Source organism: Passer domesticus, chromosome Z, assembly GCF_036417665.1.
Source record: "Passer domesticus isolate bPasDom1 chromosome Z, bPasDom1.hap1, whole genome shotgun sequence".
Taxonomy (NCBI): domain Eukaryota; kingdom Metazoa; phylum Chordata; class Aves; order Passeriformes; family Passeridae; genus Passer; species Passer domesticus.
The window spans coordinates 78460806-78486978 of NC_087512.1; the positions used below are offsets into that span (position 1 = coordinate 78460806).

Consider the following 26173-nt stretch of genomic DNA (forward strand, 5'->3'; position numbering starts at 1 on the left):
AGAGAGCAGCTCCTGCAGAAAGGAGGGAATTCCCTCTCAAATACAGCCCTTTTTCCTTAGTGTTTTATCACTGATCCCCATGGCAGCTTCCTCTGCTGAATCTGAATGGGAAACCCTTTCCTGATTCTCTTAAAAATTCACAGTCCTGTTGATGTTAAACTATCTCATTATTGCTAGGTGTTGGGTATTTTAATTTCCAAAGTTGGCACGACAGTGTAAAGCATTTAAATTACCTTCTGATGCCAGAAGGCAAATAATTTGAATTATACAGTCTTAAAATCAAATTGGAGGAATCAGACTGTTTTTAAATTGCTTTCATCAGGAGAAGCATCTGTTATGGTTTGCCTTGTGAAGGTATCTCATGGTCCAACCAAGTACCCAGACTGCACAATAAGCTGTTCAAGGGAAGAATAGAAGTGTCAGTCCTGTCCCAAATGGTTTTAATATTCTGGGCTACTTCTGTTTTGCTGTTCTGGCAGTTGGTATCCCCCTTGAATGCACTTTGCCCAGGTTGTTGCTGCGTGAAGAGCTGCCAAATCCTTCCTCCTGTGTGTTGTGAATGGAGAGGGACACTCAGTTTTCAGCCTGGGGTGGGTCTAAGGATTGTGGAAAATCAAACAACCTTCCTGAGTGACACCAGCAGGTTCACCATTCTCTGGGAAAAGAGGAATACTCTCAAATGCAAACCAAAAGGAGGGATTAACCTAGGAGGAGAGAGTTACGGCAATAGCAGGGGAAAGTAAGAGAGCCAAGGAGAGCATTAAACTCAGGACTATCCAACTGAGATATTGCAACAGCTGCCTGGGAGAAGGTTTGCCTGCCAGAGTTTGCATCAACGTTTGTGGTGCCAGTTCAAAGCCTGCTGCAGAAAATGGGTGCTAGGGGAGAGGAACAGGGGAACTCTTACAGAGATTGACAAAGTTTTTGACATACATCTGCTACGTCAGTACTGACAGTCACAAGTTGACTCAAGAAGGGCCCAGAGAGAAATTAATCCACTCAGCCTGCCACTTAAAATATTTTACAGTTATCTCAGTATCTAAACAGCACCAGAGCATTTGGTCTGCATCACTGACACTGCTGCAGAAGCTGCTACCACCCACTCTCATGTGAGCATTTCACACGACTGAAGAGAGGTTGGTCTGGGTGTCTCAGGTCCAAACCAGCTCTGGAAATCAAACTATCACCACTGCTGGCTCAGGACATCCCTCTTTTGTCTAACTGGGTCTGGAAAGATGTCTAGAATAGATATTTTATAGTTCCTCTGGATAACCTGTTCCCATGCTGCACCATTTTTCTGGTGAAAAATTATCATCTTTTATCATGGTGAGGATGTGGCACCAGCTAGGTGTTAAGAGGCTTTTGAGCCATAAAATGTTTCTGGTGTACTCACAGAAAATATGAAAAAAAAAATCTTAAATTGAAATTTTATGATATAAGCTTAATTTTAAGAGAGAAAAATAAAAGCATATGTTGATAAATGTATTTATTGTAATTCCTATCACAATAAGAATAATTTCTAGATCACTCACAAATTTGCAACATTTCTTGCCTAAATTACAGGGTCAGGGGTATATCTCTGCTCTGACAGGTCTGGATTTGACACAACTTAGAAATACACTTGGAATATGCATGTACAGCTAGAAATTAATTCAGAGATGCAGTGCTCTATGCCACTGAAGGGTAAATCCCACTGCATCCTGGCAAGGCAAGATTGCTCTCTGTCAAACACACAGAAGATCTCTGTGGATACAACTTTTGTAAAGTCAGTAAATATTCTTCCAGAGCTTCCTGAAACTCCCCTGTACATCCATGGGAAAGCTGCAACCAGGAGAGCAAAGACTGGAGGACAAAGGCTTTGAGCAAGTCAGGTGTACAGACAGGAACATAAAATGAATTTGCATGGACTCTTGTGACAGGGACTGCAATAATCTGTCAATATTTGGCATCATTCCATTCTCATTTGCCCAGTTGCACTCAGCAGCTCCAACTCCAGCAAGCAAAGCTGTCAGGAATTAAAGCCCCAGTGACATTTAGCATTGGGTCCCATTTCACACTCTGAGAGGAGGGGAGGCTCTTACAGGGTGACAAATCTCTGTGTCTCTACTTTTTGTTTTTCGTGACCCTTCAGCCAGACTGTACCTAAATACCTCTTTTTTCTCAGTTTTCTAATGGTCTCTGGGCACCACAGAAGTCATTGCCTGTGGTGCACCAGGAGGATGCAAGTTGGATGAAGAGTGCAGCACATCACCCAAAATAAGAACATAAGAATTCTGAATTGCTGCTCCCACTGAGCTATGGAGCAGTATTGGGCTTTTGTGCAATTTTGGATGGAAGCATTTCCAATTTTCATAGGAAAAATAGTAGATATGCTCACTTCCTTGACAAAATGCCAGTGATTTCCATGAAAAGTATGTTGTTTACAAATACACATAGACTTGAAGTTGGTTGTTTCTTTGTTTGTTTGTTTTTTAAATGGATTCCTGCTATATATATTGCTGTGCAGTATCCAGACTGTATTTTTGCATAAGTAAACCCAGACATTTCCAAAAGCAATTGGTTCTTCCAAATTTCTGAAAAGGAAAATTATTTACCCAGATACATTTAGTTGAGTGGATTTAAAATACTGATTTATACACACTGTGTGGTTTGTTTAGTGATTTTTAGTAAGAGAGATTTCCAGAATGAGTGTAAACTTGCAAAACAGCCCAATTCCTGAAAAGAGGGAAAATAAAGGAAGAAGAATATATAAGTACATTGAGAAAGATTAGTTTAAAAAAAGACCAAAAAAAAACAACCCCTAAAACCCCCCAAAAACCCCAATAACAAAACAATCAAGGAAAACAAAATAAAAAAAAAAGAAAAAAAAAGAAAAAAAATCCCTCCAAACAAAACAAACAAACAAACAAAAAAAAAGCAACCAAACTCAGAAAATAAAATGAGCACCCTGAAACAAAATATTTTACCAGTCAGCTGAAATGCAAATACATCCAAAGTCCAAATCAGGAGTCTTGAGCAGTAAGATATTTCTAGGCAGTGATGCATCAGAACTCTCTCTGGAAATACCCTCACAGCCAAGAATTCCACTACCTTAGGAAACACCCACATTTCAAGGCCTCAGACATTGATTTTGAATGCATATAATTTATTGGCCCATCATTGCTAATAACATTATTATTTATTTACCTAAGATGATAACAGTGACTAAGGCCCCTGGTTAGGAACAGAGCTCAGTAATACTTCACAGATATAGAAAGGGAGATAATGTTTGTTTTAAAGAGTTTTGATGTAAAGTAACAAGAGTCTTAGAGCTACACCCAGCAATGGAAAGAGGCCAACAGGTCTGGGTGGAAGAAATTATGACAACTCTGGAAGATCAAGAGGCAGCAATCATGTTCTTTAACCCACCAGATGCATGTGTGCCTTGCCGGATTGAAGTTCCATTAACACATCAGCAGAGCTGTATTTTCTCAAATATATCAGTTATCAATGAGCTTAATATCAATCTGAGATGCAGGCACACTTTAGCTTAGCAGCTGCTTTTCACAGAATGAGTGAAGCCTCATGCTTAATGCAAAAGCAGATCTTTGATGCTGCTGAGTGAAGTTTGTTCTGTGAATGGGCACAGGATCACAGCTCAGATGTGCAATGTTGGCACTATGCCCACGAGAGCAAAACTTAATTTCCTCAGGACCTACATCTATTAGTGTGTTAAATATAGGTATTCATATATAGGTATTCATATTTACACCACCAAGGATGCTAAGGCATAACTGATGAATTTTTGGGAGACTGAAAATTGACTTTTTTTCCTCAAATTTAAGGTATAGCACACTGTTGCTTGTTGCACATGGAAGTTGTGGGTCCAGTTACCAAGCTTATTGTCTGATTTCATTGCAGACCTAAAAACAAACTCAAATTGACAGCAAATGTAGCACTCCAAGGGTCTATGTCCAGCCTGTGAGCCTAGGAGAGCTTGAAAGAAGCAGATTATCACCTGGCAGGCAATTTTACCACTGATTTATTTTTATTTATATTTATAATGATAACAATATTTATGCTAAACAAATAGCTGTCCTTATGGTGCTGTTTCATCCTTGATGATTTCTTTTAACCCAGATTTATCTGGGCTGCTTTTTTTTTTTTTCTTATTTTTAATTCCCAGCAGTGTCATCCTTAATATCCACACCACCTATTTGCAAAGAGGTCAGCAGTTCACTTTGAGGTGTTGCAGAAGAAATACCTCCCATTTTTCTTTGCAATGGTGTTACAAATCCCATCTTACAACATCTCCAAACCATATCTTTGGAGAGGAAGCATCCATTTCTACATACCCTTTCCACAACAGTCATGTTTTTCCACACCTGCTACTTTTGGTAGCTACTTTCCACACCTGGCTTTTTTTTTGGTCAGCTGAAGAATAAGCTGGTTTATCAATGTAAGAGATGCCATGCCAGACCTTTGAACATTTCACTTCCTTGGGATTCATCCAAATTCTTTCCCATTATTAAAGCAATAATAAATAACTATGATGACAGCAATTTCTATAGATCTATTAGGCCCAAAATAAAATCATCAGGAGTGAAACTTAACAAGAAAAAGGACAGTTTTTCATCAGCTCTCTCATAAAGCAGATTGTGGTGGCTGGATGAGGTTTTTGTGCTTGTTTACATTGCAATTTTTCTCCTCAGGAGCTGGGCTTTACTTCCCAACTATAAACAGACTTTGCTTAAAGTATTCAGTCTTGGTCTCTCCTAAGGATGCATTTCATCATATGACAATAATGTGATATAATAATTTAATCATATGACAATAAGTAAGGTTAATACTCCTTCTGGCAACCAAAATTTAAATTTTGAGGGCAGCTCTGAGGCTTGACACTGGAAAACCTCCCTGGTCTGATAAATAATTTGTCTTCTCTGCAGGGTGGAGAATGGTTGGGCAGTCTTGATCTGCAGGAAGCAGCACAGAGGATGGATCTCTCCAGGAGGGAGCTGGGTGCTGTTCCTTCCCCAAAAATCTGGCCTTGTACCAGGTCTTAAACCCTCCCTGTTTTGAGGGAGCTTAATTCAGAGTGGCAGCCCTAAAATGCTTCGTCTCCACCTAAAAACCTATGGCAAGCAGCAGCAACCCAGCTGCATTTCACTCTGGGCAGACTGAAAAGCCTGCAGATTTGCAGACTGAAAAACCAACGTGCCTGGAGGACGATGTAGGGAATTCTGAGATCTGTCATTTTTTTTTTTCCCACTTCAGGCACTTCATCTCTCCTGACTGTCAGGAGATGGTGGTGGTGGGGGCATGGATCTGCACAGGCACGTTCTCGTTTGGCTCCTTCTGCGTGGCAGCTGGGCTTCCTGAGCCAGCAGACAGTCCCAAAGGTACAGACAGACAGCATCCATCTGCCACGGTGACAGACGGAAAGGAAAGCTCCAAAAAAAGTGCTGCACTTTGAGGCTTGGCTTTGCTGGGCCTGTGAAACTATATGCTTTTCACCAGGTCTCTGTTTACATTGCTGAGGTTTTGCTCTGCTCTGGCCTGCTGCTCCAGACAGAAGCTGTGTCATCACACCCTTACAGCTGTTGCATCTGTCATAATGCAACAAAAAGTATTTTATCCTCCTTCCCTTCCTTTTTTATTTTTTTAAAGTACAGCCAAAAAGGGAAAAAAATATAAATAAATAGATAAATAAAAATTGTTATGCTCCATTTGGTATTTCTGAAGGAGGATTTTTCAGTTTCTGCTTTTCTGAGAATGGCTTCCATCCTCCATTCAAGGAAGGTATTCTGTTCAAGTGGGAACCTAGATTTACCATGGATTTAGGTTTGGAAGTTCCTGTAAGTATAAAGACATATATTTATACACACACACACACACACACACACACACATATAAATACACATACACACTGTAAAGGATTCATAAGCCAAATAAATGTGTCTTTCTTACCTTGCTTGCTTTGAAATTTGTGACCAGCTAATGGGAAAAAGAAATAATTACAGTTTGATTTTCTGTAAGGAGAAGAATCTTGCTGATAATGGGTTGCTATAAGCACTGAGAATGTTTAAGACTGAATAGAAATATTTTCCTGCAGACCAAATTCCCCTGGACAAAGCTCAGTTCTGGGAGGGTTTTTTTTCAAAGTGAGTTCAGCATCCTGGAATTGGGTGGTGAGGAAAACAGAAGGGAGGAGAGAAAGAGAAAGTGAAAAGGAAGTTAATTAAACAATTAATCCAATGAGGCCAGCATGGTAATGAGCTCCAGATGTTTGGGATTCCACGGACAGTCTCTGAGCTGGAGAAGCAATGGTGGGTTTATATACATTTGTTTACTTCTCCTGAGACTGACTATTGCTTTCTCTAAAAGCCAATGAAGAACAGGCCCACCCTAAAATACCTCTGGGACTTCACTCCAAATTTTGCTCTGACTTTGTAGCCCACGAAGGCAGTGGCAATAACTCAGGTATGTTATGGCATAATTGAAAACACAGACTGGCCTTTGCTCTGCAAGTAGTTTGTTCACAATGAAACAACAAATGAGCACATGAGCTTATACTGACAGCTACCCAGGGCCAGATTCTGGTCTTGGAATCTCTGCTGAGCAGGTGCAAATCCAAAGCAGAACAAGAAGATGTGGAAAATTGCAGCAGAGCTGGCTGCCTAATGGATTGACTCAGGGTGGACCACCACAAGAATAAGAATTTCAGCTGACAATTTTAAAATTGCCCACTTCATAAAGAGCTCCTGCAGCCTCTCTGTCAGATATACAAGGTGGAGTCCCTGTAGAATTCTGCTTTCCATCCTGCTACTCCAGAGGGATGAGAAATCCCAGGAGATGTTCATGGCTTATATAAACTGAGCAAGGTGATTCTCAATGGCATATTTCTCTCTTGGAAGACACCACTTTGTTGACAGCAAAATATTCTGCATTGTTTTAACTTGAGAAATAGATCTGATATTGTAATATTTTGCGTGTGTGTGTGTGTTTTTTGTGTGTGTGTGTGTGTTTTGGTTTTTTATTTTTTTGGTTTGGTTTGGGGTTTTTTTTGTTTTGTTTTGGGTTTCTTCTTTTTTTTGTTTTTGGTTGGCTGGATGGTTTGGTTTGGGGATTTTCGGGTTTCTTCTTTTCTTTTTGTTTTTGTTTGGTTGGTTGGTTTGGGTTTTTTTTGTTTTGTTTTGTTTTGGGTTTTTTAGGTTTCTTTTTTTCTTTTTGTTTTTGTTTGGCTGGTTGGTTTGGTTTGGGGTTTTTTGGGTTTCTTATTTTCGTTTTGTTTTTGCTTGGTTGGATTGTTTGGGGATTTTTTGTTGTTGTTGTTGTTGTTTAAATTATTATTTTTATTATTTTTAATTTTTTTTTTGGTGGGAATGTGTTCTGTCGTTGCTTTGACCTGCAAGCAGCTCTCCTGGACACCACACCATGAGTGGAATTTTCTTTGGGGCATGACCAGTGATCTGTGCTGCCTTCTTTGGAGCGCATTTCCTTCCAATCTGTTTGCAGAGGTTGGCACCAAAGCTCCTCAAATGGCCCAGGCTGTGCCCAGCCTCACACAGAACTGTCAGTAAATCCCTTCACACCTGATTTCCCAGATGATGAATACAGAGCCTCCCTGAGCTCCAGGATCCTCAGCAGGGCTTCCAGAGGATCTGTCCCGTCCATCCCCTCCCCAGGCACAGAGAGGAATTCAGCTGGGGGTTCCCAGGCTCTTCCTTTCCACCCTTTTCCAAGGCAGGTGCAATATTTCCCTTTTTTTCAGCCGCCTGGGATCTCATCTGACTGCCAGGACATTTCCAGGGTCATGGACAACTCCCCCAGCCAATTCCCTGGGGAGCCTGTGTCACTGCCATATTTTCTGGAAAAATCCCTTCACCAGGATTCCTCTCCTGGGAAGCTGAGAAGCCTCAGAGAAAAAGGAAAACAATATTATCTCATTTGCTTCTGCTGTGTTTTGCTGCTTTGGGATGTGGTTTGGACATTGTTCACCAACAGGTGATTTCATTGTTTCAGTGAAATGAAAGGTGATTTCAATTTGTTTCATTGCCTTCATGAGTTAATTTTACTTGGCCAATTATGGCCAGGCTGTGTTGGACTCTGAAGAGAGTCAGGACTTTTTCATTAGTATCTTTTGGCCTTCTGTATGTATCCTTTCTTTATTATTTAGTGGAATGGAATGGAATGGAATGGAATGGAATGGAATGGAATGGAATAGAATAGAATAGAATAGAATAGAATAGAATAGAATAGAATAGAATAGAATAGAATAGAATAGAATAGAATAGAATAGAATAGAATAGAATAACAAATTAGCCTTCTAAGAATCTGGAGTCAGACTCATCGTTCCTTTCTTCGTCCGGGCACCCCACAAATACAAGAGCCCTGGGCTCCATCCCACCAGGTCCCACAGAGCTGAGCATTTCCAGGTTCCCCAGCTGGCCCTGAGCAGGATCTTTCCTCCCAGGGCCCATCCTGCTCTCCATCCTCCTGCAGGGCTGGGGGAGAGGTTTCCACTGGAGACAGAAAAGCTGTTGGGTACCCCAGGCTTCCCCCCATCCCTGTCACCTGTCTGCCAGGGCTGTTTGGATGGGGAAAACACCTCCTGTGACCTTCCTTTTGTGGTTAATGAAGCTCTAGAATGGCCTGTTGCTCTTTCCCCCTTTCCAGGTTCAGTTCCAGCTTCACCTTGGCCCTCCTGAGCCCGACCCTCCACACCCTCTTAGAGAATTTCACCTCTCCCACATTTCACTGTCTATGCAGCTGAACTTCTCAGTTTCTCTTCCAAGTTCTTCAGTGCTGAAAGAGTCAATGGGCACAACAAATGGCAAAAAGTAAATTTTTTTCTCTTCTTGGTTTCAGATGGTTGTGTTTGTTTCTCAAGAGATGATGATTTTCTCAGGCAGATAAAGAAGAAACAAAAAAACAAGCTTAGAACAATGCATTTTTTTTTCTCATTTTTGGATTAACCTTTGCAAAACTTTTGGTGGAATGATGCAGGTAGGTGGTTCTACTTCTAAACCTTTCAGATGTGAGAAGGCTTGCATGGGCTTATCATTGACTGCAGACTTCCCAGGCTTATATCAATGCTGTAAAGAATTTCTCAAGAGCAATGAGGAATCCCGCTGAGTCACTTTCTGGAAATGGCTTTTCCTTACAGAAATCCTCTTCTCAGCAAGTTTGAAGACCAGAAGAGTCCTCAGGACAACAGGATGTGTCTGGCTTTGGCTATGGGATGACCAGAGTTCTTGCTTTTATGGTGTCAGGATTTTAATTGCTGTGTCTGGAAGGTGGTGCTTGGAGCTTGGAGGCAGCAGATAGCAGGAAAGCCTTGATGGCTCCCCAAATCTCTGCCAAGGTCCTCAAATCAGTCCTGCCAGAAGGAATCTTCACCCCTCATGCCCCATTTCCTGCAGCAGGGATCTGGAAGGTGGCAATGGGAAAGGACAGAAATCAGAGGGGACAGGACTCTTACAAAAAAAACCAAGTTTGCTCTCAACTCTCTCATCTATCAAGCCTTCCTCTTCTCCCTCATCCCTCCTACATTTCCTTCTCATCCCAAATCCTCAGCTTCTCTGAGCTGTCAGGCCTGCAGATCAGCCTTCCCATTAATCCCTTTGCCTCCAGAGACAAGGCTTGCCTCTCCTGGCATCCTGTGTCAGGTCTGTGTGCTCACAGGGATGCACGCTGGTGTGGCACCTCGCCCAGGGTAATTAGTGCTGAGTCTCAGGGCTAATTGGGCTGGGCAGGAAGGTGGATGACTTCTATTACCCTGCCCTCCTTGCCATGATCTGCTGCAGATCCTCCCTCCCTCCTGAGGCTCTCAGGAAAACTCACCACAAAGAAAGCAGCTTAGGCACCAATTGCCTGTAAGTGTTATCTCTTGTGAGCAGGGGAAACACTTGTGAAAAATTTAAACACTAAAAAATGAGATGATAAGCAGTGGGTCCCTTTAATTTTTTAATTTTTTTTTTTTTTAGCTTGGCCTCAGAAGATTTTCAGAATAAAAAGCTGGAAAGGAAAGACAAGGCAGCTGTGGCGTGGATGCCACAGAAAGGCAGACAGCATCCTGCCCAATTTTAGCTCCAGGAATTTTGCTGCCAGGGGTTTTATAACAGGTTTTGAGAACTGGGAGTTGTTACAAGTGACGTGCTTTCATGGGAGTGGTGAGAGAATTTGAAGATAGACCCTAAAATGATCCCAAAGCAGCAGGCAGGAGGAGAAGGAATAGTTCAGAGTGTTTCTTAAGATCCAGAGTGTTTTTCCTTGGGGGGGAAAGCAGAAGGCTTTCCCTTGTCTTGGCTGTGTTCCTCAAGGCTAGGCCTGGTCTAACTCCTCTTGAAGTCAGTGGCCAGAATCCCATTTACGTCAGCAGGACTTGGGTTTCAGCCATAATTACTGGAAAGACCCGCAGTCTAAATGGAGAAATGTCTGCAGCCATACTTAGTTCCATTCCAGGTTAAAAATAAAAATAAAAAGCGTATTTCCAAGTTTACATCCCCAGCACTGTAAATAGATGCCTCTTTCTCCCATCACAGATGCAGCACTGTTCAGTTTGACCATGGCTATCTTAAACAGCCAAATGGCTTCAGCTTACCCCCAGGGCATAGAAATAAACATGAATACGTTACAAAAATAAAATAAAAGTTGAGAAGGAAAAAAAAAAAAGGAAATAAAGAAAAAAAAAGAGAAATAAACTCACTCTGGTAACAAATCCTCTTGCTATCCTGACAGTAAATTTATTGGAGAATTTTATGAGTCCCGAGCTTTAGAAAAAACTGAATGAAATTAAAAAGTCCCCAAAACCCAACCAAACCAAAAATCCCCTCATATATAATTTGTCTGGGAGAGATGAATTTTACTTCATATTGGGTTTTTTTGAGAGTGAGTGGTTGAGAGAGTAGATGCTTGAGGTCTGGACACCTCCAGATGCAACATCCAAGAAGGAAGGGGCTGCAGCCCCCAGTCCCAAACTTTTTCTGACCATTTTGTGATGCTAAAGATGTCCAAAGCCAGGAAATCAGGACCAGCAGTGAGGATTGGTTCCTGTGCATATTCACTGCTGTCTTCACAAGTGCTGCATGCCAGGGTCCATCTCTTCTGCTGGGTCATGTCTCAAGCATCCCTGCACTCCTCCAGGGTGCCTCTGACACAGGCTCCTTCACCTGCTACCTCTGAAAAGCAAGAAGTGCCCCCAATATCTCTTGAGGCTTGAAGTCTATGGGTTCAAATAAGGGACAACAACCCTACATCACCCCATACCTTGACCCCAATAAATGGACACAAGCAGGAAGCCACTGGGTTGTCACACTTAGACTGCACAGTCCCACAGGGAAAGCCTTGCCCTGCAATCACAGTATGGAAGGATATTTGCTGATGGAGCTGGCAGGTGCCTTTGCATGGATTTTCTGGGGTTGCCTGGTGTTATTTTATTATGAAAAAGCACGAATTAATGGCAAGAATGTTGCTGCCGCTTGAAGCCAGGGTCTGTTTGTTTTGGTTTGTAGCTCCATTCACTCAGGCCAAATAGTTTCATCTGCTGATGCCTGAAGAGCTGTTTTGAATGTGTAACCACCAGTGTAACATCCACTGGTTATTGTGAAATATTTGAGAAAACTGCTTTTATTAAGCCATTGCTTAACGGGGAAACTGAAACGCTCTTAGTAATCATCTCATGCTCCCCTGTCCGTCTGTCTGTGGGACAAGTCTTCTGGGACCTCCTGTCTAGCACAAACCCATCACCAGCCCCCCTGAAAGGAGTTTGAAGCTCCTTGAAGGAGTCTTTGGCTGTTGACTTTGCTGAGTTTTGGATCAGCCCCCTGAGAGCAATCCCGACATTTAAACCTGGCAGGGGACACATTGGGGTTTTTCTCTCCACGCCAGTTATTTGTCCGTGTCAGACCTCAGAGGAAACAATAAAGCACACAGGGCCAAATTCCCCCTTGCTCCACAACCCAGGATAGACCTTTTCAGCCTGGCATGAAGTGGAGGCAAACACAGAGCAGCAGGAGAGCAGCTTTCGTGCTGGTGGTTGTGGTTCTGATAGAATTACTGCACCTCCAGGCCTGGGGACTGCCATGCTGAGGAAATATGAATTATAGAGGAGAAGCTTGCTGCTGCCAGTGCTTATTTCTGTTTGGTGTCTGCTCCCTTTCCCAGGCTTGCTTGGCTGGATCAGACAGAAAGTCTGATCTTACAGCACTTTGTTTTTTGTGAACACACTAAGTGGTCCTTTCCCTACTGCATGCAGTAATCTTCCGGGTCTGGAAGTTTAACAGATCTAGAAATCTCCAGGCCAACTCTGGTACTAACATCTATGCACTTATAAAAATCCTTTTGGAAGCCTTTTATCCTTTCAGTCTCTGCTGCACTGCGTGGCAATGGATTCCACTGCCTTACAGGAGAGAGCTGAAAGCACACTTCTTTTTCTGTTTCAGTCTTTATTTTAAAATTGCTGCCTTACACACTTTGTGGGCTGCCTGGAATCACTGTGTATCCCACAGCTCCTCCACTGTGCTACAGATTAAATCCTTACCCTCTGAGCTTCATTACATCATTCATTATTTTATACGTGTCTATCACTTCTACCCTAAATTTGATCCTTTTCCAAGCTGTCCCTCTCTACTTAGAATCTACATGTATTTCAGGCTCTTAACTGTCCTTTGGGTTAGCACTTCAAATAAGTTTCCACTTTCACAAAGTAAAGCTTGCATTAATTTTTCCTCTGTAGGATGTCAGAGGGCTTAACAAACTCGGAAAATTCAGAATACGTCTGATAAAATAATCCTTTTTATTAGTGTGGATCCTGAGAAACTGCTGTTACAATTGTATATGTACTGTTACTGACCCAGTCAGTGCTGGAATAGTGATTTGGAAATCTTCTGTCTGAGAAAAACTGAGGAAATTCTCTTATTCTTGCTTTGGTCTTTATTTTAGGAAGCAATCAGACTGCTCCCAGCTGGGTGGATCTTTGTTTCCAACTTCCTTCTAGTGCTGGGCTATTTTAGTTATAAAATATGTCCTGATAAAAGTTTAATACCCATAAACTGTAGCTAGCTTAGGAAAATTGCAGTCACAGCAGCATTTGGACATATGTGCTTTGACCTACTGGGACCAGGTTAATTTGAGAGAAACACCCAAATTGCAGCTAGTTAGGGATGCTTTTTGTGCAGAATGATGTGGGACAGACCTGACTGAGGTTGGCAACCACGAAAAACTTGTGAAATCTGTTAGTAGCCACCTGAAACTTTACCTAACTCTTTGCCATAGCAAGAAACAAACCCTTGTACTCCTCCCCAGAAGTGTTCAAGGTCAATGACTTGCAAACTAAAGGGCATTTCCCCATCTCTCTTCTGTGGAACATAAAGGGGTTAAGCAGACAGCTGATTCTGTGAGGTGTTTTGTAATTGCATACTGCATTTGTGTCAAAAGAGCTCAACTTTTCTCAAAGCCCCCAAGAGGCACCCACATTTCCTCATTTTTAAGAATTAGTCTTTGTGCTGCTCAGTTTAGTTTTGAAATCCTGGCTGCAGCCCAGCTGGAACTGTGGCTACCCGTTCCTTTGAAATCCCAGCCCCTGCATCCCTGGGACACCCCAAAAGTCTCAGAGTTCAATGTGATAGCAGCAGATCCATCAAAACCTGTGGGACTCTCTTATCAGAGAGAGTGATTATAAAAAAAAAAATGCCAGGGAAGAAATAGAAGTTCGCATTTTCCCTCTAAGCCCCAATGCAGAGCTTTCTTTCTTTCTTTCTTTCTTTCTTTCTTTCTTTCTTTCTTTCTTTCTTTCTTTCTTTCTTTCTTTCTTTCTTTCTTTCTTTCTTTCTTTCTTTCTTTCTTTCTTTCTTTCTTTCTTTCTTTCTTTCTTTCTTTCTTTCTTTCTTTCTTTCTTTCTTTCTTTCTTTTCTTTCTTTCTCTTCTCTTCTCTTCTCTTCTCTTCTCTTCTCTTCTCTTCTCTTCTCTTCTCTTCTCTTCTCTTCTCTTTCTCTTCTCTTCTCTTCTCTTTCTCTTCTCTTCTCTTCTCTTCTCTTCTCTTCTCTTCTCTTCTCTTCTCTTCTCTTCTCTTCTCTTCTCTTCTCTTCTCTTCTCCTTTGGTACCCACACACCTCATTTATCCAAACACCTCTGTTTACACAGCAGCAAGATTTTTTTTTTTTCCAATAGCTTTTGGCCCATTTCTCTTTCCTCATCTGACACCATCGTTCCAGGGAAGTTACTTGGAAGGGATATATCTGAGGCTGACACAAGAGTCATGGTGACTCAGTATATTGAAAGGTCAGTGTCATTAAAGCAGTTCTGTTTTCACTTAGTCGAGTATTACAGCACCTTCTGCAAACACAGTCTAGCTTAAGAGTTGCATGTATGAGGAACAACAAAAAAAAAGTACTAAAGTCTGAATCTAATATGTATGCTCTGATATCCCAGTACATGAATCTCATATCCTGGAGGGGCACACCCAGGGGTGCTGAGGGAGCTGGCCGATGTAAATGTGAGATCACTCGCAGTTATCTTCAAAAAGTCTTGGAAACTGGGCTAGGTTCATGGAGACTGGAAGAAAGAAATCATCCCTCTTGTTTGCAAGAGGGGCAAGAAGGAGGATCTGGAGAAATACAAACTGGCCAGGCAACAATCTTGGAAGACTGTCCCAAACTCATTTAGGAGAAAAGGTTGGTTGAGAGCAGTTACAATCAATATATGGATTTACAAAAGTGAAACGTTGCCTGAAGATTGCTTGCAGGATGAGATGGCTGGCTTGATGGAAGCAGGGAAAGCAGTGATTACTGCCTGTCTTGACTTTAGCAAGACTTTCAGCACTATTTCATCATTGACACTCAACACTCAGCTCCACAAATCTCTACCAGACTCTGAAGACCTTCAGGTGGAAGCTGAGAAGTGCTGTGACAACAGTGTGGATAAAGCTGATTAGCAGTCTCCATTAGGGAATCTTGCATCTACATTGTTACAAATCCACCAGTTTCTTCTCTCCCTTTATTTATTTTGAGCTCCAGTTTCTCATCAGTTGTAATTCTGAAAAAAAAAAAAACCAACATAAAAATGTTTGCAACCAAAAATCACAAACATCATTATTACAAAGAAGAAACTACACCTAAACATTGATTTTTTTCTCAGGCTTTTTAATCCTTTCTCTCTCAATTTGCTCTGCCTACTTCTGTGCCACAGCTTCATGCATTCTCTCAGAGCAGAATTCAAGTACCAGAAATTAAAAAAGTCACAAAGACTTCATAGTGGTATCGTGCTGCAGGAAATCCTCTTAGTTTTACTATTAATGGATGAATACTGACTTCCGTTGTTTTTTCAACAAAAACAGTCCCACTGAGAATAATTCCATATAGACTTGCTAGTAAAAGTCTAGAGGAGAGATAAGATGAGAAAAGCAAGAGGGATTATAAATGTTTCCAAAAGGCAACAAAGAGAACTGGGCACAGAACTCCAGTGAAAATTTGTCCTTTTCCCCTGTGTTTTTAGTTGTTGGGCAAAATCTTTTACAAGAATGACTAAAAGAACAACCAAAACCAGCACAACAGAACAAATCTAACTCTGCAGATATCAAATGATAGCAGTAATCTACCATTGACTGCACTGGATTCACATTACTCAGTCAGGATGTAGGCAGGAGAAACGTTGCCTTGGTTTTAACCATCCAAGGACACTGTTTTCATTTCTTCATCCATTGCCTTCAGCTTCCTCACTGCTTTTTGGGAGACCAGGGAAGGGTAGCACGTGTCCCCCAGCACAGCAAAGAGTTGTAATATCAATCTTATGTACAACACATTAACACATAGACACGGCCAGACAGGAAGTTCTGGGGTGACAAAAGTGAAGTAAAATTACTTTCCATTACAAATCACTTTTCATAATATCCCAACTCCCAAACGGATGAGTGGGGTATGATTTCAGATTTCCTGAACCACTTCTACCCAGAATGGCATTCAGCACCTCAGAGGCTGGGATGAGCTGGACTCTGACGAGCTGAGTGCTGGCAGGGCCCACCACGTGGGATGGAAAATTGCATCCTGGATCCTGGATGGGGAGAAGTGAACTGGCCTCAGCAATTCAGGATGATGCCCAGAAAAGGGAGGGGCAGTTCCTACCCTGCTGGATCTCATCCTTGGTGCTGAACTAGAGCTTGTGAGTGCTAAACCTGCAGAGGGAATGGGGGTTTGGTGTGTGCTGAGATGGGGTACAACATGGATTAACGTTTCAAAGCAGTTTCTACTGGACTTGAAACAAAAGCCAGAGGACTTAAATGAGCAGAAGATGTGGTAGTACATATTCTGTGTGCCCCAGACCCTCAGAGCAAACTCAGGTGCTGTGCTTGAAGGAGCTCTATGCCCTGCTCCCTGATTCACTCTCCACTAACTCATCTTACAACTTGTTGTCTTTCCCGTTAAGTGTGTGGGGAGTGATGGGAAAACGCACTCGTACCTCCACAGGAGTGTCAGAAAGGTCATCCCCTTCCACATGACGGAAACTGCCCATGTGTAAACCCACAGGGATTCCTTCTCTCAGCGTGGAAACAGCGTCTGCTTTGGCAGCCCGGACACCAGTGACCAAACCAGCCCCCTCACAACACAGGGCTCTGCAGAGTTTCTGCTAATCCTTCCCAGAGCTCCTCTCTGGGAGCCTGTGCAATTCCGTGCACAGTTTAAATTGGCACCGCTGCCAAAGGACGCCATTCCAGCTGTTTATGTGCTTACATGGCTAGCCAAAACACGGAGCTGTTTCTTCTGAAAACAAAACTTTTGTGTCATTGTTTTTTGCTGGCTTGGCTGGTGGCCAGTGTGGGGCAACCTGGGGTGGGAGCAAGTGGGTGAGGGCACGAGGAGGGCCTGCTGCTTGCAGGAACAATGCTGGCTCCATCCTCAGTGAACCACAGCCTGGTGTTTTGTTCTGATTGCTGTAACTGCTGCAATTATTTTTTTCTTCTCTTGTGTATCATGTTACTCGTGCATGCACTTTATTCTTGTTTTATGTTCAATCTGTGAAAGGAATTTTTAGGCAGAAAAACTGCCATGAGTGTATCTCCCTGGCAGTGCCTTTCTCTCTCGAGCCAGTGTAAATGAAATTCATTTCTAGGGTAAACCTCCTTTCCTCAAGTGTGTTGTAGAGCTCTCTAAGAAATGCCAACTCCCATCTCCTTGGCACGAGCTCCTGATTGCTGCTCTCAGAGTAAGGCAGTCCTGTTTTTCCAGGGAGCATGCAGCGAGAGTTACTACTCAAGAACTGCAACAGCAAGGTTTGGGACCTGCCTGAATCTAATATTAAAATGTGGATATTTATCCTAGAGAGTAAAAATATATCATTGTTACTGCTCTGCCTCTGAGGGAAGGGAAAAGAAACCAACAGTAATGAAATCACAAAATAATCTATGTTTTGGCAAGTGTTGCTCTTAGAGATTTGATCAGCTGTGATGTTTATCCACCTCCCTGCTTTCAAATCAGGGAAGCAAAAAATGAAAGAAAGAAAAATGTTCTCTCCTTCTCCTTCTCCTTCTCCTTCTCCTTCTCCTTCTCCTTCTCCTTCTCCTTCTCCTTCTCCTTCTCCTTCTCCTTCTCCTTCTCCTTCTTTCCCTAATAAAGCAGAGACTATACCATGCTGGCTTTAAAGTGTCCCAGCCTCTACTCTGACTCTTCTGCAAAAACCATACCTTTGTACATGAAAGGATGGCATTTGGTCTTGTAATGATTTAATTTCACAGGTAAGTGTGACCTGGCACAACACGGTGCAGATTGCAATCCTGACATGCTTATTTGGGTTACTTGGTCTCCTCTTAAAAAAATACAGCTCACTTCACTTCTGACTTATCTGTCAGAGAGAGACTGGAACAATAGCCCAGTTTGCATTTTCTTCTCTCATGCCATGGTGCCATGGGATTTCTCTCTGAATTCTGCCCTTGCAGTCACAGTCTTCTCCAGTCTGTGACACTACAGGCAAAAGATTCCCACCTTTGCTTCCTGTTCAAACATGGGGTGAATGTGTTAAATTGGAAAATACCCATTTGTTGTACCAGAAGTACTAATCAATGGCAATTAGGTTTGTCACCTGAGCTGGGGAAGGGTCTGGAGCACCAGGAGCAGGTGAGGGATCTGGAAAGGGGCTCAGCCTGGAGAAAAGGAGGCTCAGGGGGGATCTTGTGGCTCTGCACAACTCCCTGAAAGCACGGGGCAGCATGGTTGGGGTCGGTCTCTTTGAGGTAACAAGAATGAGAGGAAACAGCCTCAAGTTACACTAGGGCTGATTTAGAGTAGATATTAGGGGAAATGGCTTTATTGAAAGGGTGGCCAGACATTACAACAGGCTGCCCAGGGGAGTGGTTGAGTCACCATTCTTAGAAGCATTCAGAAAATATGTGGACATGGCACCTGGGGACATGGTTTAACGATGAGCATGGCAGCAGTGGGTCAGTGGACTCAATGATCTGAGAGGGCTTTTCCAACATTAACTATTTTTATGATTCTATGACTCACAAGTAGCTGCCTTCTCTGAGGCCAAAGGGGCGAGCTGTGACCTCAGGGACACCACATTTGGCAATTCTTGTTCTAGACAGAGGCCCTTGAGATGACCCACACAGTACAGACTAGGGATTTTTACACAACTGCTTTAGATGTTCCTATCACTACTTACATATGGGAGACCCACACTCATACTGATGAGCAGGGAACACAGTCACCTCAAGCTAGATCTCTGTGTTTTGCCTCTTTTTATTGTTATTTTTTTGCAAAGAAAAAGACCAACTAAGAAGTCCCTGTAGCTTGAACAAGAGACAAAGAGCAGACAGTAAATCCAGGTTGCTCTTTGTTTGCAAATAACCAAAGAACAAAAGATTCTCAGGGGCTCTGGGCTCATGGCACAAACCTTCGCCAGGGGCATTGGTGAGAGCATGGTGGATTGTGAAGCCCTCGTAAATAAACAATGTTAACAAGTGATTACCACATTCTTCATCCCTGTTTATCTGAACAAGACTTTTCTGTGTAGGAAAGTGCTGCAGTCATCATTAAACCTGTTTTGTCTGGGGTTCCTTACTCCAAACAAGTTCCAGGATGGGACTGATGCCCAACAGTGCTTCTTCTGCAGACTGCCCCACACAGAACTCACAGCTCAGGCCTGCAGCACAGCAAGGACAGGCTGTGGCTGGAAGTAAAGACAACAAGAACCTCTGAACTGATGAGCAGTGGAAAGCTGAGGCAGCTGCAATATCCTGTTTCATCAGGGAAATAAGGCAAGAATACATGAGGACAGTCTGGCCCTGTGGCTGCTTCCGTGTTGACTCCATATATGTTTAGCACTGAGTTTTGCTGACCTCTGGGCTGAAGTTCTCAGCTTGTGTCCAGATGGGTTGATGACAAGCAAACATGGGACACTGTGATCCTGTTCTTGTCAACAGGATTTCCAAAGCTAATTCTGTTCTTACTTCATGCAGTGGTTGGACTCCCTCTGCTCCATTCTCTCCTTAATGGGAATTATGCCTGAAACTGGATTGCATAATTGCAGGAGGAAGGCAAGTTCGGGAGAATGAGGGCATGTAGGATCTTGTATAGTAATTACACCTAGCAGATCAAAAATACTGCTCTAACGTAAACCTCTTTTGCAAGAGATAAATATTATTATTATTGTTATTATTAATAATTTAGACAGTGCAGTTACAGTTTAATGCCATAACAACTTCCTTTGATGGAAGCTTTTATCCAGGGATCTCAAAGGTTTTGTGGTAATGACACTGGTGTTGCTGAACTACAGGGACAAATGTAGAAATTGAGGAACAGGAAGGTTCTTAGTTTGTACTGTCAGGTGGGGAATGAGAGCCTGTGGTAGGCAGAGAGCCCACACCTCTTTTGCCTCTGAGCTCTCTGCCTTTAGCCACAGAAAGCAGCAACCCTGGCCACTGTAAGTCAGAGGAAAGGTTTCATCCCACACTCCTCAGCATGTCTGAGATTTCAGATGCAGGTGGGGTGGTTGGATCATGCTCCTTTCCTTCCCAGGTGATTATAAAGGGTTTCTGTTCCATTCATGTGCCTTGAGAGGTGCAGCCACAGGTAAAGGTGTGTAGAAAATAAAACATTAACCTGAGTCTCATCTATAGGCAAGTTTCTTATTTATTGTACTGTTATTGGTGCTCATTTAAAAATGAGTCATTAAAAAACTGTGAAGGAAAAAAGACATTTATTCTCCCAGGCAAACCCAATCCCTTCCATTTACTCATGGTGCTGAAAGTCTCCTTCATCGTTAATTGGTTTAGTTGAATAACTAGTGTGTTTGATAAACTGCCCTGTGACAATGTGGTCATTTTCTGCATGGAAGAGATTAGGAAGGGAATCTGTCCATTCTACTATTGGGTCAGATTTTTCTCCTAAAACCACTAAAGATTTCTGTTTCAAACCAAAACTTTGGTCACTGACAGGCCAGTTGAAATCAAGTTGCTAATGCAACATGCTTTTATTCAGGGCATGGTCATTTCAATTCCCTGTTCCTTTAAGCTCCACAGCCACCTTCCAGATGGAGTGTGAAACCCATCAAAATCCAGAGGAGGGGTGATCACTTCTGAAGGTGCTCTGCCCTCCTGGTTTGTTTCTACCTCCTGCTCTTCACAAGCTGCCTCTCCACAAGACAAATCTAAAGGAATTTCATACTGCAACAGCTATTTTTCAAGTGACTTCATGAAAAGTGACTGTCAGTGCCAAAAGAAGATATTTTGATGATTGCTATCGGAGATATGGAGTAAACCATCCGGTTTTGTTACTCTTTCTCTCTCTTTGCCCTCAGTCCCTCTTTCAGTCAGCAAAGCGACTGCCTTCCAGAAAACCTTTGGGCCAACATGGGCAAATTCATAGCCTGGACTGAACCCTGTGGGGCTGTCTGAAGTGACAGGAGACACTCTACTTGGTCAGACATCAATGCTCTGAGGTCACTTGTTAGAATACCCCCAAAATGTGGAATTTGTGATGGCTTTCTGAGTGGTTGGGTTGAGACTCATGCTGGCTTTTCTTGCAGCACCAAGTATAGACATGAATTAAACCTTTTACCAAGTTGTCACCCACAGTCCTTGACCAGCAACTGTCATCTGCAGCCCCTAGAAAATGTAGAAATTCGGGAATCCATATTGATTTTTATGGAAAGAGTGGAGGAACATGACCAGAAAATAATAGGAAAAATCCAGCAATGAGACCTGGTAATGTGAAAGGGATGCAGTGTGAACCCAGTTACTAATAAACTGCATTCATCCTTCCCTCCAAACAGCTGAGCCAGCAGAAGAACCAAATAGGAGGAGGCAGAAGTTGAAGGTTGAGCAGCTCTCCCGTCAGTGCTTGGTAAGTTGATTGTACTGGAAGTGGAAAAAAGACCCTTACATCTGGTGTTCTGCATCTCACAGTGGCCAGTGGTGGATGCACAAGGGAGAATACACCCTGAATGCACCCCATCCACTGCCTGTTTGCAGCTCAGAAGCTTCACCACCCACTTTGGTTCCCCATGTGTTTCTTCTTCCTCCAGGAACTTGTCCAAATGGCTGTGAGCATCCTCTGGTAGAAAAGGGGAAGTGGTTCCTGGCAGGTAGGAGGTGGTAGTGATGATGTTATTATTATTATTATTGTTATTAAAGGGAGGTAACCTGCCAAGTTCTCATCCTTCAGAGCTGGGATGGGGCAAAGAGATAAATGTGTAAATTACAGCAGAGTGTCAAGCTGCTCTCACCATTGACTCTCCTTCCTTCCATTACTCCCCTTTTGAAAAAAAAAAAAAACAAAAAAAGAAGAAAGAAATAAGGGTGGAGAAAGAAAATAATCTGAGACTTAGTGTTCTGGGTGCTGACCAGAAATCAGAGGACAGTTTATTTGCATCTGGCAGAACATGAAGATGATTATTTTCAGGCTTATTTGAAGTTCAGAGCAACTGATCAGAGCAGTCTGATGAGAGACTTCAGCAACCCCAGTGGTTTACTGCTTCTTTGTGTCCTGGAATTGCTTGCAGCATTCTAAATATTTATTTACTGTGTTTATAATATTAATATATTTTACAGGCATTCACTGTTTTGTTCTGAAACTATTTGTTATTGTCTCTTTTGAATGCTGACCAGAAGTAATAAACAGCAAGTTATCAAATTTTATGTGCTCTTGCCTCAAGTTTTAGCTCTGCAAATCCTTCCCCAAATGTTCAGGAGATGTGAATTTCCAGCCTCGGGCTAAGGGTGTCTGTTAACTTCAGAAATAAATGTGGTGCTGCATATTATGGACACAGCATTACATTTCCCAGTGTCACAGGGAGACTTCAGCCACTTTTGAACCAGACTTTGAATTTTCACACCCTCCCACGCTGTTTGACACGTCAGCTTTGTCCTCGGAGAATGAATTTCCAGAGAGCAACAAACAAGAGAATAAAACCAGGCAGTAATTTGGTCATGTCCCTACATTTGCTGCAACAAGTTTCTGCTTTGAAACTGCCCCCCAGGGCCCAGTGCTGTTCCAGTTACTGCCACCACACCAGGCTTGCACAGCCTGGGTTTCACTACAGCAGGCAGGTGCAGAGACACAGAGCACCACTGTGCTCTCAGTGCAATGGACAGTTAGTCCTAGAGTTAAAAAAAAAAAATAAAAAATCAAAACACATCAACAACAACAAGCCCCACCAAAACAAACAAACAAACAAACAAAACTAAAAAAAACCTAAAAAGCAAACAAAAAAGCCCACAACCCCCACAAACAGACAAAAAACAAACCAAAAAACTCCCCCCCAAAAAACCAACCACACCCAAAATACCCCCAAAACCAAACATCCCCCCAAAAAAACTCAAAAAAACAATCAAACAAAAAAAACCCCTTCAAAACCCCAGAGCAAAACAAAAATAAAACAAAAATAAACCACATAGAAACAAAAGAGCAAAAAAAAATATTAAAAACCCAAGAAAAAAAATCAACTCCCTCAAAATAATTTTAAACCACTCTAAAACCCCCAAAACCGCCCCCCCAAAAGAATTTAAAGATCCCCATAACAAACAAACAAACAAAAAATCTAAAACCCAAAATAAACCCCAAGAAAACAAAAAAGCCAAAAACCTCCACCACCACCAACTACAAAAAACCAAATCCAAAACCACACAAAAAAAAGACTAGCCCCCAAGAACACTGACAATGAGAAGGAATACCTGTGGTTCCTTTGAGGCAAATTGTGTTCATCATGATTGAGGCACGGACTTATTGATTCCTGCTCACTGTGTTCCTTGGCTAATGGCTTCATCCAGCCACTTCCTGCATTTTGCTGAGAGCTCTTTTACAGTAGGGTGAAGGGGCTTTCAGGTACTTGCAGGGCCATTTTACTGCAGTTAAGCAAAAGTGAAAGGACTGTACATTTTTATTTCCTTTTTGGGGTAGAAGGGAGGATAGGGAAGATGTGGCCTGTTGAAAGAAGGTGGTGACAGGATAAGATGGTGGTGACAGGTGATAAGATTGAGCCCTGTGAGATGGCAAAGATGAACAAGGTTAATCCCTTCCCATCTCAGGATGGGGTCTGAGGAGGTTGTATATACAAACACTTCTAAATAAATGCATAAATAAACAAGAAATCACTGCAGCTGCCCACCTGCTACACAGAGGCCTTCACAGGCCCGAACTGGGCCCTGGTCTGTGGTTTCCAGCTTTGCACCACTGTTAATCAGTTGAGCTTTTTGGAAAATTATTTCTTAAAACCTCCCAAAGCTACTAAGGAATTTATTTTCCCCTTCTGGGAATGGTGATAAGCATTTGCTTCCAGCTTGCAGAAAAGTCATAGCAGCGTCACTACTCTCTTTAGGAAGAAACAAACACCGAGTGCAAGGGACTCGGTGAGTGCCAAATATTTCCTAGAGATTTCACAAAGGAATCTATTTAATTTTTTTTTTCCCCTCCAAGTGAAACACAGAGGTTAACAAAGAGCTGGAGAAACAGGACTGACACTCAGGCTCTGGGTGCTGCCTGCCTGAACCAGGCATGAAGAGGTTGGAGGAGGAGGAGGAGAGGCAGAGGAAGGACAGCAGGGATGGATGAGGGGTGATTATGGTGATTTTTCTGTGTCCTCAGCTCTGAAAGGCTGGGGAAGGAGCCAGGAGATCTCTGCTGCAGCAAAAAACAGTTTTTTCTGCCGTGCCTGGGTGTGACTCCATGACCTCCATCTGCTTGGCTCCCTTGGTAGGTAGGGGCTCTCAGATTCGGGTTTTCCTGGAGAATAACGAAATATAAGAGGAGAAAGTCTCCCAAAAGAAACATCTGGGACAAATAAATAAATAAAGGGAGATTTATGTACTCGTGAGGGAAGTAGAGTTTGTTTCTAAAAGGAGGCCTTTCAAACCTTGATGATTTAACGCAGTTAATTGCATAACAATGTCAGGCAAGGTAACAGACTCTCTCCTGATTTCCATACACCTGGAAATGCCATTTTAATGGAGAATCTTTTCCAAAACAGCTTGAACTTTCTCTCAGACATATGTCAGGGACACAGACAGAGAGCTGAAGGGCCTCTCTGTGCTCAGCAAGTCTCTGAAGCACACATTTTTCTCTTTAAACTTTACATCTAGCCTTCTCCAAAATTTACTGTATACAGTGGGTGAATATCTCAAATTTTACCTTACCTGTCTTACTGGGGCAGACTTATCCACGTGACCCCCAGTTTTTAAAAGGGTGCAAAACTTTTTGTTTTCCTTCTGTTTTCATATGACCACACTGTAAACTCATGACTTGAAACATGAATGTACAAACTATACTTATTTCTCCTCTTGTCTCTTGCCTTGTGATTATCTTTTTTCTTTCTTTCTTTTCCTTTTTTTTTTTCCTCTGTTTGACTGCTTTGAACTTTCTTTTCTTTGGCCTTTTTTCACTTTTTTCAGTGAATCAGCTGGTGTGAGGGCACAGGACCAGGAGGTGGTACCTCTGTGGGATTGGATCCCACAGGAGGAGATAACCTCTTGCTGCAGCACCAACAGGTGACCTCAGCACACTGGAATTTGTGGGACCAGCCACCCCAGCACAACATTTCTGTGGCTTTCCTTTTCTCTGACAAAAGGCCGTGCATCATGAAAGACACAGCTTGATTTTTCAGCTTGGCCCATAGATGTCAAATTTTACACCAAGGCAAGAAACATTTCTCAAGGCACCAAGGCAAGGTTTGCAGCCTACCTGTGGTTGTTTGCAGTGCTACAAGTCTTTCACATTTAAAGGACAACAGCTTCACTAGCCTGTTATCCCTTTTTCTTTCAACAGCTGGTGCCTCCTTGACTCCTTCTCTCTGTAGCTTTGAATTTTTCTTTTCACTTAAGTAATGTTACAGCACTGAGGTCAGTGCCACACTTTGTTTCATGCCAGTAGTTTGTGTAAAGGAAATGATCAGCTACTGAAGATGTGTGGGCCAAATGAAAGTCTCAGAAGCTCTCCAACAGAAGCAATGATCCTGTAGATTATTGCATCCCAGCGTAAAGAAGGGCTCTTCTCCATGGTGCTTTCTAATCAGTTATTTCCTATTTCTGTGTCTACTGGAGGCACCAGGGGAATGAAAGCGGCCAAATATATTGTAACAAATTGAAGCAGGGCTGTCTTGGTGCTGGCAAGAGGAACTGGACAGAAAAACTCCCATTTATGGGAGTTTGGTCTTGGCTCAATCCCTGTTCAGCAAAGAACTGATGCATGTGTATATTCCTGTTGCTGCACTGCAATGCCAGCTGGAGGCAAATTACTGTGCAGTGGAGTGATAGATGCTGCACAGAGAGAGATCATCACTGAAATGGGCAAGCTGGGCTTCCCTGACCTTGCTTCTGCTTTGAAACTGAGGTGGTGAAGATGTCACAGAGGTAGGGGACCATTGGCTTAGAATGGCCATTAAATGTGTCACATAACAAAACGCTTGGTGGTGCCTGGCTGTCAGGGTGCAATTCCAGTTCCCACTCCAGCAAGTCAGCATTCCTAGTTTGCCAGAAAGTTTGCCTTTACCAGAGGACTGGTCAAGTTTTTGTTCCCTGCAAATGAAGAAGGCCAGTTTTTTGGTCCCTAATACTCAGTCTGTATAAATAAGATTAATCACGCTGCAATCCTTGGTTAGACACATGCATATGGTTATAGGTAAATGTGTGCATGGGATATGTCTTATTAACACACCAAAGTCTAGCAGGTTTTTATTTTTAATGGAGATGAGACTTCTGGGGTCAGATGTACTA

At 42.6% G+C, this 26173-nt stretch overlaps 2 long non-coding RNA genes across 2 annotated transcripts; one reads left to right on the top strand and one right to left on the bottom strand.

The window, feature by feature from the left end:
- The first annotated feature begins 6132 nt into the window (after positions 1-6132).
- Positions 6133-9581, top strand: LOC135290953 (uncharacterized). Its single transcript, XR_010353785.1, has 3 exons — positions 6133-6459; positions 8848-8985; positions 9146-9581. It is a non-coding gene; the product is annotated as an uncharacterized LOC135290953 (long non-coding RNA).
- A 12208-nt stretch (positions 9582-21789) lies between these two features.
- LOC135290945 (uncharacterized) lies at positions 21790-25755 on the bottom strand. The gene is made up of 4 exons (XR_010353776.1): positions 25143-25755; positions 23575-24188; positions 23141-23448; positions 21790-22567 (listed from the first exon to the last, which is right to left on the bottom strand). It is a non-coding gene; the product is annotated as an uncharacterized LOC135290945 (long non-coding RNA).
- Between the last annotated feature and the right edge of the window lie 418 nt (positions 25756-26173).